A 13101-nucleotide genomic window follows, 5' to 3' on the forward strand; every position below is an offset into this window, starting at 1 on the left:
AGGGGAGTGGAATGTGAAGTGAGCCTGGTTTAAGGGGAGTGGAGGGTGAAGTGAGTCTGGTTTAAGGGGAGTGGAAGGTGAAGAGAGCCTGGTTTAAGGGGAGTGGAAGGTGAAGAGAGTCTGGTTTAAGAGGAGTGGAGGGTAAAGAACGTCTGGTTTAAGAGGAGTGGAGGGTGAAGGGAGTCTGGTTTAATGGAGTGGAAGGTGAAGAGAGCCTGGTTTAAGGGGAGTGGCGGGTGAAGAGAGTCTGGTATAAGGGGAGTGGAGGGGGAAGAGAGTCTGGTTTAAGGGGAGAGGAAGGTGAAGAGAGTCTGGTTTAAGTGGAGTGGAGGGTGAAGAGAGTCTGGTTTAAGAGGAGTGGAGTGTGAAGAGAGTCTGGTTTAAGAGGAGTGGAGGGAGCAGAGAGTCTTTTTTAAGGGGAGTGGAGGGTGAAGAGAGTATGGTTTAAGAGGAGTGGAAGGTGAAGAGAGTCTGGTTTAAGGGGAGTGGAGGGTGAAGAGAGTCTGGTTTAAGGTGAGTGGAGGGTGAAGTGAGTCTGGTTTAAGGGGACTGGAAGGTGAAGAGAGCCTGGTTTAAGGGGAGTGGAGGGTGAAGAGAGTCTGGTTTAAGGTGAGTGGAGGGTGAAGTGAGTCTGGTTTAAGGGGAGTGGAGGGTGAAGAGAGTCTGGTTTAAGGGGAGTGGAGGGTGAAGAGAGTATGGTTTAAGAGAAGTGGAAGGTGAAGAGAGTCTGGTTTAAGGGGAGCGGAGGGTGAAGAGAGTATGGTTTAAGAGGAGTGGAAGGTGAAGAGAGTCTGGTTTAAGGGGAGTGGAGGGTGAAGAGAGTCTGGTTTAAGGTGAGTGGAGGGTGAAGTGAGTCTGGTTTAAGGGGACTGGAAGGTGAAGAGAGCCTGGTTTAAGGGGAGTGGAGGGTGAAGAGAGTCTGGTTTAAGGGGAGTGGAGGGTGAAGAGAGTCTGGTTTAAGGGGAGTGGAGGGTGAAGAGATTCTGGTTGAAGGGGAGTGGAGGGTGAAGAGAGTCTGGTTTAAGGGCAGTGGAGGGTGAAGAGAGCCTGGTTTAAGAGGAGTGGAGGGTGAAGTGAGTCTGGTTTAAGGGGAGTGGAGGGTGAAGAAAGCCTGGTTTAAGAGGAGTGGATGGTGAAGAGAGTCTTGTTTAAGGGGAGTGGAGGGTGAAGAGATACTGGTTTAAGGGGAGTGGTTGGTGAAGAGATTCTGTTTTAAGGGGAGTGGAGGGTGAAGAGAGTGTGGTTTAAGGGGAGTGGAGGGTGAAGAGAGTCTGGTTTAAGGGGAGTGGAGGGTGAAGAGATTCTGCTTCAAGGGGAGTGTTTGGTGAAGAGATTTTGTTTTAAGGGGAATGGAGGGTGAAGAGAGTCTGGTTTAAGAGGAGTGGAGGGTGAAGAGAGTCTGGTTTAAGAGGAGTGGAGGGTGAAGAGAGTCTGGTTTAAGGGGAGTGGAGGGTGAAGTGAGTCGGGTTTAAGGGGAGTGGAAGGTGAAGAGAGCCTGGTTTAAGGGGAGTGGAGGGTGAAGAGAGTCTGGTTTAAGGGGAGTGGAGGGGGAAGAGAGTCTGGTTTAAGGGGAGAGGAAGGTGAAGAGAGTCGGGTTTAAGGGGAGTGGAGGGTGAAGAGAGTCTGGTTTAAGAGGAGTTGAGGGTGAAGAGAGTCTGGTTTAAGAGGAGTGGAGGGTGAAGAGAGTCTGGTTTAAGGGGAGTGGAGTGTGAAGAGAGTCTGGTTTAAGGGGAGTGGATGGTGAAGAGTGTCTTGTTTAAGGGGAGTGGATGGTGAAGAGAGTCTGGATTAAGGGGAGTGGAGGGTGAGGAGAGTCTGGTTTAAGGGGAGTGGAGGGTGAAGAGAGTCTGGTTTAAGAGTAGTGGAGGGTGAGAAGAGTCTGGTTTAAGAGGAGTGGAGGGTGAAGAGAGTTTGGTTAAAGGGGAGTGGAGAGTGAAGAGAGTCTGGTTTAAGAGGAGTGGAGGGTGAAGAGAGTCAAGTTTACGGGGAGTGGAGAGTGAAGAGAGTCTGGTTTAAGGGGAATGGAGGGTGAAGAGATTCTGGTTTAAGAGGAGTGGAGGGTGAAGAGTGTCTGGTTTAAGCGGAGCGGATGGTGAAGAGAGTCTGGTTTAAGAGGATTGGAGGGTGAAGAGTGTCTGGTTTAAGGGGAGTGGAGGGTGAAGATAGTTTGGTTTAAGAGGAGTGGAGGGTGAAGAGAGTCTGGTTTAAGAGGTGTGGAGGGTGAAGAGAGTCTGGTTTAAGGGGAGTGGAGTGTGAAGAGAGTCTGGTTTAAACGGAGTGGAGGGAGACGAGAGTCTGGTTTAAGGGGAGTGGAGGGTGAAGAGAGTCTGGTTTAAGGGGAGTGGAGGGTGAAGTGAGTCTGGTTTAAGGGGAGTGAAGGGTGAAGAGAGTCTGGTTTAAGGGGAGTGGAGGGTGAAGAGATTCTGGTTTAAGGGGAGTGGTGGGTGAAGAGAGTCTGGTTTAAGGGGAGTGGAGGGTGAAGAGAGTCTGGTTTAAGGGGAGTGGAGGGTGAAGAGGGTCTGGTTTAAGCGGAGTGGAGGGTGAAGAGAGTCTGGTTTAAGAGGAGTGGAGGGTGAAGAGAGTCTGGTTTAAGAGGAGTGGAGGGTGAAGAGAGTCTGGTTTAAGGGGAGTGGAGGGTGAAGTAAGTCTGGTTTAAGGGGAGTGGAAGGTGAAGAGAGCCTGGTTTAAGGGGAGTGGAGGGTGAAGAGAGTCTGGTTTAAGGGGAGTGGAAGGTATAGAGAGTCTGGTTTAAGGGGAGTGGAGGGGGAAGAGAGTCTGGTTTAAGGGGAGAGCAAGGTGAAGAGACTCTGGTTCAAGGGGAGTGGAGGATGAAGAGAGTCTGGTTTAAGAGGAGTGGAGGGTGAAGAGAGTCTGGTTTATGAGGAGTGGAGGGTGAAGAGAGTGTGGTTTAAGAGGAGTGGAGTGTGAAGAGAGTCTGGTTTAAGGGGAGTGGAGGGTGAAGTGAGTCTGGTTTAAGGGGAGTGGAAGGTGAAGAGAGCCTGGTTTAAGGGGAGTGGAGGGTGAAGAGAGTCTGGTTTAAGAGGGGTGGAGGGTGAAGTGAGTCCTGTTTAAGGGGAGTGGAAGGTGAAGAGAGCCTGGTTTAAGGGGAGTGGAGGGTGAAGTGAGTCTGGTTTCAGGGGAGTGGAAGGTGAAGAGAGCCTGGTTTAAGGGGAGTGGAAGGTGAAGGGAGCCTGGTTTAAGGGGAGTGGAGGGTGAAGAGAGTCTGGTTTAAGGGGAGTGGAGGGTGAAGTGAGTCTGGTTTAAGGGGAGTGGAAGGTGAGGAGAGTCTGGTTTAAGAGGAGTGGAGGGTGAAGAGAGTCTGGTTTAAGGGGAGTGGAGGGGGAAGGGAGTCTGGTTTAAAGGGAGTCGAAGGTGAAGAGAGCCTGGTTTAAGGGGAGTGGAGGGTGAAGAGAGTCTGGTTTAAGGGGAGTGGAGGGGGAAGAGAGTCTGGTTTAAGGGGAGAGAAAGGTGAAGAGAATCTGGTTTAAGGGGAGTGGAGGGTGAAGAGAGTCTGGTTTAAGAGGAGTGGAGGGTGAAGAGAGCCTGGTTTAAGAGGAGTGGAGGTGAAGAGAGTCTGGTTTAAGGGGAGTGGAGGGTGAAGGGAGTCTGGATTAAGGAGAGTGGCGGGTGAAGAGAGTCTGGTTTAAGGGGAGTGGAGGGTGAAGAGAGTCTGGTTTAAGAGGAGTGGAGGGTGAGGAGTGTCTGGTTTAAGAGGAGTGGAGGGTGAAGAGAGTCTGGTTTAAGAGGAGTGGAGGGTGAAGAGAGTCTGGTTTAAGAGGAGTGGAGGGTGAAGAGAGTCTGGTTTAAGGGGAGTGGAGGGTGAAGAGAGTCTGGTTTAAGGGGAGTGGATGGTGAAGAGTGTCTGGTTTAAGGGGAGTGGACGGTGAAGAGAGTCTGGTTTAAGAGGAGTGGAGGGTGAAGAGAGTTTGGTTTAAGGGGATTGGAGAGTGAAGAGAGTCTGGTTTAAGAGGAGTGGAGGGTGAAGAGAGTCAGGTTTACGGGGAGTGGTGAGTGAAGAGAGTCTGGTTTAAGGGGAATGGAGGGTGAAGAGAGTCTGGTTTAAGAGGAGTGGAGGGTGAAGAGAGTCTGGTTTAAGCGGAGCGGATGGTGAAGAGAGTCTGGTTTAAGAGGATTGGAGGGTGAAGAGTGTCTGGTTTAAGGGGAGTGGAGGGTGAAGAGAGTCTGTTTTAAGGGGATTGGAGTGTGAAGAGTGTCTGGTTTAAGAGGAGTGGAGGGTGAAGAGAGTCTGGTTTAAGGGGAGTGGAGGGTGAAGAGAGTTTGGTTTAAGAGGAGTGGAGGGTGAAGAGAGTCTGGCTTAAGTGGAGTGCAGGGTGAAGAGAGTCTGGTTTAAGAGGAGTGGAGGGTGAAGAGAGTCTGGTTTAAGGGGAGTGGAGGGTGAAGAGAGTCTGGTTTAAGGGGAGTGGAGGGTGACGAGATTCTGGTTTAAGGGGAGTGGAGGGTGAAGAGAGTCTGGTTTAAGGGGAGTGGAGGGTGAAGTGAGTCTGGTTTAAGGGGAGTGGAGGGTGAAGAGAGTCTGGTTTAAGGGGGGTGGAGGGTGAAGAGATTCTGGTTTAACGGGAGTGGTGGGTGAAGAGAGTCTGGTTTAAGGGGAGTGGAGGGTGTAGAGAGTCTGGTTTAAGGGGAGTGGAGGGTGAAGAGGGTCTGGTTTAAGCGGAGTGGAGGGTGAAGAGAGTCTGGTTTAAGAGGAGTAGAGGGTGAAGAGAGTCTGGTTTAAGAGGAGTGGTGGGTGAAGAGAGTCTGGTTTAAGGGGAGTGGAGGGTAAAGTGAGTCTGGTTTAAGGGGAGTGGAAGGTGAAGAGAGCCTGGTTTAAGGGGAGTGGAGGGTGAAGAGAGTCTGGTTTAAGGGGAGTGGAAGGTATAGAGAGTCTGGTTTAAGGGGAGTGGAGGGGGAAGAGAGTCTGGTTTAAGGGGAGAGCAAGGTGAAGAGACTCTGATTCAAGGGGAGTGGAGGATGAAGAGAGTCTGGTTTAAGAGGAGTGGAGGGTGAAGAGAGTCTGGTTTATGAGGAGTGGAGGGTGAAGAGAGTGTGGTTTAAGAGGAGTGGAGTGTGAAGAGAGTCTAGTTTAAGGGGAGTGGAGGGTGAAGTGAGTCTGGTTTAAGGGGAGTGGAAGGTGAAGAGAGCCTGGTTTAAGGGGAGTGGAGGGTGAAGAGAGTCTGGTTTAAGAGGAGTGGAGGGTGAAGTGAGTCTGGTTTAAGGGGAGTGGAAGGTGAAGAGTGCCTGGTTTAAGGGGAGTGGAGGGTGCAGTGAGTCTGGTTTCAGGGGAGTGGAAGGTGAAGAGAGCCTGGTTTAAGGGGAGTGGAAGGTGAAGAGAGCCTGGTTTAAGGGGAGTGGAGGGTGAAGAGAGTCTGGTTTAAGGGGAGTGGAGTGTGAAGTGAGTCTGGTTTAAGTGGAGTGGAAGGTGAAGAGAGTCTGGTTTAAGAGGAGTGGAGGGTGAAGAGAGTTTGGTTTAAGGGGAGTGGAGGGGGAAGGGAGTCTGGTTTAAAGGGAGTGGAAGGTGAAGAGAGCCTGGTTTAAGGGGAGTGGAGGTTGAAGAGAGTCTGGTTTAAGGGGAGTGGAGGGAGAAGAGAGTCTGGTTTAAGGGGAGAGGAAGGTGAAGAGAGTCTGGTTTAAGGGGAGTGGAGGGTGAAGAGAGTCTGGTTTAAGAGGAGTGGAGGGTGAAGAGAGCCTGGTTTAAGAGGAGTGGAGGGTGAAGAGAGTCTGGTTTAAGGGGAGTGGAGGGTGAAGGAAGTCTGGATTAAGGAGAGTGGAGGGTGAAGAGAGTCTGGTTTAAGGGGAGTGGAGGGTGAAGAGAGTCTGGTTTAAGAGGAGTGGAGGGTGAGGAGAGTCTGGTTTAAGAGGAGTGGAGGGTGAAGAGAGTCTGGTTTAAGAGGAGTGGAGGGTGAAGAGAGTCTGGTTTAAGAGGAGTGGAGAAAGAAGAGAGTCTGGTTTAAGGGGAGTGGAGGGTGAAGAGAGTCTGGTTTAAGGGGAGTGGATGGTGAAGAGTGTCTGGTTTAAGGGGAGTGGATGGTGAAGAGAGTCTGGATTAAGGGGAGTGGAGGGTGAAGAGAGTCTGGTTTAAGGGGAGTGGAGGGTGAAGAGAGTCTGGTTTAAGGGGAGTGGATGGTGAAGAGTGTCTGGTTTAAGGGGAGTGGACGGTGAAGAGAGTCTGGATTAAGGAGAGTGGAGGGTGAAGAGAGCCTGATTTAAGGGGAGTGGAGGGTGAAGAGAGTCTGGTTTAAGAGGAGTGGAGGGTGAGGAGGGTCTGGTTTAAGAGGAGTGGAGGGTGAAGAGAGTCTGGTTTAAGGGGAGTGGAAGGTGAAGAGAGCCTGGTTTAAGGGGAGTGGAGGGTGAAGTGAGTCTGGTTTAAGGGGAGTGGAAGGTGAAGAGAGCCTGGTTTAAGGGGAGTGGAAGGTGAAGAGAGCCTGGTTTAAGGGGAGTGGAGGGTGAAGAGAGTCTGGTTTAAGGGGAGTGGAGGGTGAAGTGAGTCTGGTTTAAGGGGAGTGGAAGGTGAAGAGAGTCTGGTTTAAGAGGAGTGGAGGGTGAAGAGATTCTGGTTTAAGGGGAGTGGAAGGTGAAGAGAGCCTGGTTTAAGGGGAGTGGAGGGTGAAGAGAGTCTGGTTTAAGGGGAGTGGAGGGTGAAGAGAGTCTGGTTTAAGGGGAGAGGAAGGTGAAGAGAGTCGGGTTTAAGGGGAGTGGAGGGTGAAGAGAGTCTGGTTTAAGAGGAGTGGAGGGTGAAGAGAGTCTGGTTTAAGAGGAGTGGAGGGTGAAGAGAGTCTGGTTTAAGGGGAGTGGAGTGTGAAGAGAGTCTGGTTTAAGGGGAGTGGATGGTGAAGAGTGTCTGGTTTAAGGGGAGTGGATGGTGAAGAGAGTCTGGATTAAGGGGAGTGGAGGGTGAAGAGAGTCTGGTTTAAGGGGAGTGGAGGGTGAAGAGAGTCTGGTTTAAGAGGAGTGGAGGGTGGGAAGAGTCTGGTTTAAGAGGAGTGGAGGGTGAAAAGAGTTTGGTTTAAGGGGAGTGGAGAGTGAAGAGAGTCTGGTTTAAGAGGAGTGGAGGGTGAAGAGAGTCAGGTTTACGGGGAGTGGAGAGTGAAGAGAGTCTGGTTTAAGGGGAATGGAGGGTGAAGAGAGTCTGGTTTAAGAGGAGTGGAGGGTGAAGAGAGTCTGGTTTAAGCGGAGCGGATGGTGAAGAGAGTCTGGTTTAAGAGGATTGGAGGGTGAAGAGTGTCTGGTTTAAAGGGAGTGGAGGGTGAAGAGAGTCTGTTTTAAGGGGATTGGAGGGTGAAGAGTGTCTGGTTTAAGGGGAGTGGAGGATGAAGAGAGTCTGGTTTAAGGGGAGTGGAGGGTGAAGTGAGTCTGGTTTAAGGGGAGTGGAGGGTGAAGAGAGTCTGGTTTAAGGGGAGTGGAGGGTGAAGAGATTCTGGTTTAAGAGGAGTGGTGGGTGAAGAGAGTCTGGTTTAAGGGGAGTGGAGGGTGAAGAGAGTCTGGTTTAAGGGGAGTGGAGGGTGAAGAGGGTCTGGTTTAAGCGGGGTGGAGGGTGAAGAGAGTCTGGTTTAAGAGGAGTGGAGGGTGAAGAGAGTATGGTTTAAGAGGAGTGGAGGGTGAAGAGAGTCTGGTTTAAGGGGAGTGGAGGGTGAAGTGAGTCTGGTTTAAGGGGAGTGGAAGGTGAAGAGAGCCTGGTTTAAGGGGTGTGGAGGGTGAAGAGAGTCTGGTTTAAGGGGCGTGGAAGGTATAGAGAGTCTGGTTTAAGGGGAGTGGAGGGGGAAGAGAGTCTGGTTTAAGGGGAGAGCAAGGTGAAGAGACTCTGGTTCAAGGGGAGTGGAGGATGAAGAGAGTCTGGTTTAAGAGGAGTGGAGGGTGAAGAGAGTCTGGTTTAAGAGGAGTGGAGGGTGAAGAGAGTCTGGTTTAAGGGGAGTGGAGGTTGAAGAGAGTCTGGTTTAAGGGGAGTGGAGGGGGAAGAGAGTCCGGTTTAAGGGGAGAGGAAGGTGAAGAGAGTCTGGTTTAAGGGGAGTGGAGGGTGAAGAGAGTCTGGTTTAAGAGGAGTGGAGGGTGAAGAGAGCCTGGTTTAAGAGGAGTGGAGGGTGAAGAGAGTCTGGTTTAAGGGGAGTGGAGGGTGAAGGAAGTCTGGATTAATGAGAGTGGAGGGTGAAGAGAGTCTGGTTTAAGAGGAGTGGAGGGTGAAGAGAGTCTGGTTTAAGAGGAGTGGAGAAAGAAGAGAGTCTGGTTTAAGGGGAGTGGAGGGTGAAGAGAGTCTGGTTTAAGGGGAGTGGATGGTGAAGAGTGTCTGGTTTAAGGGGAGTGGACGGTGAAGAGAGTCTGGATTAAGGAGAGTGGAGGGTGAAGAGAGCCTGGTTTAAGGGGAGTGGAGGGTGAAGAGAGTCTGGTTTAAGAGGAGTGGAGGGTGAGGAGGGTCTGGTTTAGGAGGAGTGGAGGGTGAAGAGAGTCTGGTTTAAGGGGAGAGGAAGGTGAAGAGAGCCTGGTTTAAGGGGAGTGGAGGGTGAAGTGAGTCTGGTTTAAGGGGAGTGGAAGGTGAAGAGAGCCTGGTTTAAGGGGAGTGGAAGGTGAAGAGAGCCTGGTTTAAGGGGAGTGGAGGGTGAAGAGAGTCTGGTTTAAGGGGAGTGGAGGGTGAAGTGAGTCTGGTTTAAGGGGAGTGGAAGGTGAAGAGAGTCTGGTTTAAGAGGAGTGGAGGGTGAAGAGAGTCTGGTTTAAGGGAGTGGAAGGTGAAGAGAGCCTGGTTTAAGGGGAGTGGAGGGTGAAGAGAGTCTGGTTTAAGGGGAGTGGAGGGGGAAGTGAGTCTGGTTTAAGGGGAGAGGAAGGTGAAGAGAGTCGGGTTTAAGGGGAGTGGAGGGTGAAGAGAGTCTGGTTTAAGAGGAGTGGAGGGTGAAGAGAGTCTGGTTTAAGAGGAGTGGAGGGTGAAGAGAGTCTGGTTTAAGGGGAGTGGAGTGTGAAGAGAGTCTGGTTTAAGGGGAGTGGATGGTGAAAAGTGTCTGGTTTAAGGGGAGTGGATGGTGAAGAGAGTCTGGATTAAGGGGAGTGGAGGGTGAAGAGAGTCTGGTTTAAGGGGAGTGGAGGGTGAAGAGAGTCTGGTTTAAGAGGAGTGGAGGGTGGGAGGGAGTCTGGTTTAAGAGGAGTGGAGGGTGAAGAGAGTTTGGTTTAAGGGGAGTGGAGAGTGAAGAGAGTCTGGTTTAAGAGGAGTGGAGGGTGAAGAGAGTCAGGTTTACGGGGAGTGGAGAGTGAAGAGAGTCTGGTTTAAGGGGAATGGAGGGTGAAGAGAGTCTGGTTTAAGAGGAGTGGAGGGTGAAGAGAGTCTGGTTTAAGCGGAGCGGATGGTGAAGAGAGTCTGGTTTAAGAGGATTGGAGGGTGAAGAGTGTCTGGTTTTAAAGGGAGTGGAGGGTGAAGAGAGTCTGTTTTAAGGGGATTGGAGGGTGAAGAGTGTCTGGTTTAAGGGGAGTGGAGGGTGAAGAGAGTCTGGTTTAAGGGGAGTGGCGGGTGAAGAAAGTCTGGTTTAAGAGGAGTGGAGGTGAAGAGAGTCTGGCTTAAGGGGAGTGCAGGGTGAAGAGAGTCTGGTTTAAGAGGAGTGGAGGGTGAAGAGAGTCTGGTTTAAGGGGAGTGGAGGGTGAAGAGAGTCTGGTTTAAGGGGAGTGGAGCGTGACGAGAGTCTGGTTTAAGGGGAGTGGAGGGTGAAGAGAGTCTGGTTTAAGGGGAGTGGAGGGTGAAGTGAGTCTGGTTTAAGGGGAGTGGAGGGTGAAGAGAGTCTGGTTTAAGGGAGTGGAGGGTGAAGAGATTCTGGTTTAAGGGGAGTGGTGGGTGAAGAGAGTCTGGTTTAAGGGGAGTGGAGGGTGAAGAGAATCTGGTTTAAGGGAGTGGAGGGTGAAGAGGGTCTGGTTTAAGCGGGGTGGAGGGTGAAGAGAGTCTGGTTTAAGAGGAGTGGAGGGTGAAGAGAGTCTGGTTTAAGAGGAGTGGAGGGTGAAGAGAGTCTGGTTTAAGGGGAGTGGAGGGTGAAGTGAGTCTGGTTAAGGGGAGTGGAAGGTGAAGAAGAGCCTGGTTTAAGGGGTGTGGAGGGTGAAGAGAGTCTGGTTTAAGGGGCGTGGAAGGGAAAGAGAGTCTGGTTTAAGGGGAGTGGAGGGGGAAGAGAGTCTGGTTTAAGGGGAGAGCAAGGTGAAGAGACTCTGGTTCAAGGGGAGTGGAGGATGAAGAGAGTCTGGTTTAAGAGGAGTGGAGGGTGAAGAGAGTCTGGTTTATGAGGAGTGGAGGGTGAAGTGAGTGTGGTTTAAGAGGAGTGGAGTGTGAAGAGAGTCTGGTTTAAGGGGAGTGGAGGGTGAAGTGAGTCTGGTTTATGGGGAGTGGAAGGTGAAGAGAGCCTGGTTTAAGGGGAGAGGAGAGTGAAGAGAGTCTGGTTTAAGAGGAGTGGAGGGTGAAGTGAGTCTGGTTTAAGGGGAGTGGAAGGTGAAGAGAGCCTGGTTTAAGGGGAGTGGAGGGTGCAGTGAGTCTGGTTTCAGGGAGTGGAAGGTGAAGAGAGCCTGGTTTAAGGGAGTGGAAGGTGAAGAGAGCTTGGTTTAAGGGGAGTGGAGGGTGAAGAGAGTCTGGTTTAAGGGGAGTGGAGGGTGAAGTGAGTCTGGTTTAAGGGGAGTGGAAGGTGAAGAGAGTCTGTTTAAGCGGAGTGGAGGGTGAAGAGAGTCTGGTTTAAGGGGAGTGGAGGGGGAAGGGAGTCTGGTTTAAAGGGAGTGGAAGGTGAAGAGAGCCTGGTTTAAGGGAGTGGAGGTTGAAGAGAGTTCTGGTTTAAGGGGAGTGGAGTTGGAAGAGAGTCTGGTTTAAGGGGAGAGGAAGGTGAAGAGAGTCTGGTTTAAGGGGAGTGGAGGGTGAAGAGAGTCTGGTTTAAGAGGAGTGGAGGGTGAAGAGAGCTGGTTTAAGAGGAGTGGAGGGTGAAGAGAGTCTGGTTTAAGGGGAGTTGGAGGGTGAAGAGAGTCTGGTTTTAAGAGGAGTGGAGGGTGAGGAGAGTCTGGTTTAAGAGGAGTGGAGGGTGAAGAGAGTCTGGTTTAAGAGGAGTGGAGGGTGTAGAAAGTCTGGTTTAAGAGGAGTGAGGGTGAAGAGAGTCTGGTTTAAGGGGAGTGGAGGGTGAAGAGAGTCTGGTTTAAGGGGAGTGGATGGTGAAGAGTGTCTGGTTTAAGGGGAGTGGACGGTGAAGAGAGTCTGGATTAAGGAGAGTGGAGGGTGAAGAGAGTCTGGTTTAAGAGGAGTGGAGGGTGAGGAGGGGTCTGTTTAAGAGGAGTGGAGAGTGAAGAGAGTCTGGTTTAATGGGAGTGGAAGGTGAAGAGAGCCTGGTTTAAGGGGAGTGGAGGGTGAAGTGTGTCTGGTTTAAGGGAGTGGAAGGTGAAGAGAGCCTGGTTTAAGGGGGAGTGGAGGTGAAGAGAGCCTGGTTTAAGGGGAGTGGAGGGTGAAGAGAGTCTGGTTTAAGGGGAGTGGAGGGTGAAGTGAGTCTGGTTTAAGGGGAGTGGAAGGTGAAGAGAGTCTGGTTTAAGAGGAGTGGAGGTTGAAGAGAGTCTGGTTTAAGGGGAGTAGTGGAAGGTGAAGAGAGCCCTGGTTTAAGCGGAGTGGAGTGAAGAGAGTCTGGTTTAAGGGGAGTGGAGGGGGAAGAGAGTCTGGTTTAAGGGGAGAGGAAGGTGAAGAGAGTCGGGTTTAAGGGGAGTGGAGGGTGAAGAGAGTCTGGTTTAAGAGGAGTGGAGGGTGAAGAGAGTCTGGTTTAAGAGGAGTGGAGGGTGAAGAGAGTCTGGTTTAAGGGGAGTGGAGTGTGAAGAGAGTCTGGTTTAAGGGGAGTGGATGGTGAAGAGTGTCTGGTTTAAGGGGAGTGGATGGTGAAGAGAGTCTGGATTAAGGGGAGTGGAGGGTGAAGTGAGTCTGGTTTAAGGGGAGTGGAGGGTGAAGAGAGTCTGGTTTAAGAGGAGTGGAGGGTGGGAAGAGTCTGGTTAAAGAGGAGTGGAGGGTGAAGAGAGTTTGGTTTAAGGGAGTGGAGAGTGAAGAGAGTCTGGTTTAAGAGGAGTGGAGGGTGAAGAGAGTCAGGTTTACGGGGAGTGGAGAGTGAAGAGAGTCTGGTTTAAGGGGAATGGAGGGTGAAGAGAGTCTGGTTTAAGAGGAGTGGAGGGTAAAGAGAGTCTGGTTTAAGCGGAGCGGATGGTGAAGAGAGTCTGGTTTAAGAGGATTGGAGGGTGAAGAGTGTCTGGTTTAAGGGGAGTGGAGGGTGAAGAGAGTCTGTTTTAAGGGGATTGGAGGGTGAAGAGTGTCTGGTTTAAGGGGAGTGGAGGGTGAAGTGGGTCTGGTTTAAGGGGAGTGGAGGGTGAAGAGAGTCTGGTTTAAGGGAGTGGAGGGTGAAGTGAGTCTGGTTTAAGGGAGTGGAAGGTGAAGAGAGTCTGGTTTAAGAGGAGTGGAGGGTGAAGAGAGTCTGGTTTAAGGGGAGTGGAAGGTGAAGAGAGCCTGGTTTAAGGGGAGTGGAGGGTGAAGAGAGTCTGGTTTAAGGGAGTGGAGGGGGAAGTGAGTCTGGTTTAAGGGGAGAGGAAGGTGAAGAGAGTCGGGTTTAAGGGGAGTGGAGGGTGAAGAGAGTCTGGTTTAAGAGGAGTGGAGGGTGAAGAGAGTCTGGTTTAAGAGGAGTGGAGGGTGAAGAGAGTCTGGTTTAAGGGGAGTGGAGTGTGAAGAGAGTCTGGTTTAAGGGGAGTGGATGGTGAAGAGTGTCTGGTTTAAGGGGAATGGATGGTGAAGAGAGTCTGGATTAAGGGGAGTGGAGGGTGAAGAGAGTCTGGTTTAAGGGGAGTGGAGGGTGAAGAGAGTCTGGTTTAAGAGGAGTGGAGGGTGGGAAGAGTCTGGTTTAAGAGGAGTGGAGGGTGAAGAGAGTTTGGTTTAAGGGGAGTGGAGAGTGAAGAGAGTCTGGTTTAAGAGGAGTGGAGGGTGAAGAGAGTCAGGTTTACGGGGAGTGGAGAGTGAAGAGAGTCTGGTTTAAGGGGAATGGAGGGTGAAGAGAGTCTGGTTTAAGAGGAGTGGAGGGTGAAGAGAGTCTGGTTTAAGCGGAGCGGATGGTGAAGAGAGTCTGGTTTAAGAGGATTGGAGGGTGAAGAGTG

Source organism: Somniosus microcephalus, chromosome 11 (genome assembly GCF_052327205.1).
Source record: "Somniosus microcephalus isolate GS21.2 chromosome 11, FLI_Smic_1.0, whole genome shotgun sequence".
NCBI classification, from domain to species: Eukaryota; Metazoa; Chordata; class Chondrichthyes; order Squaliformes; family Somniosidae; genus Somniosus; species Somniosus microcephalus.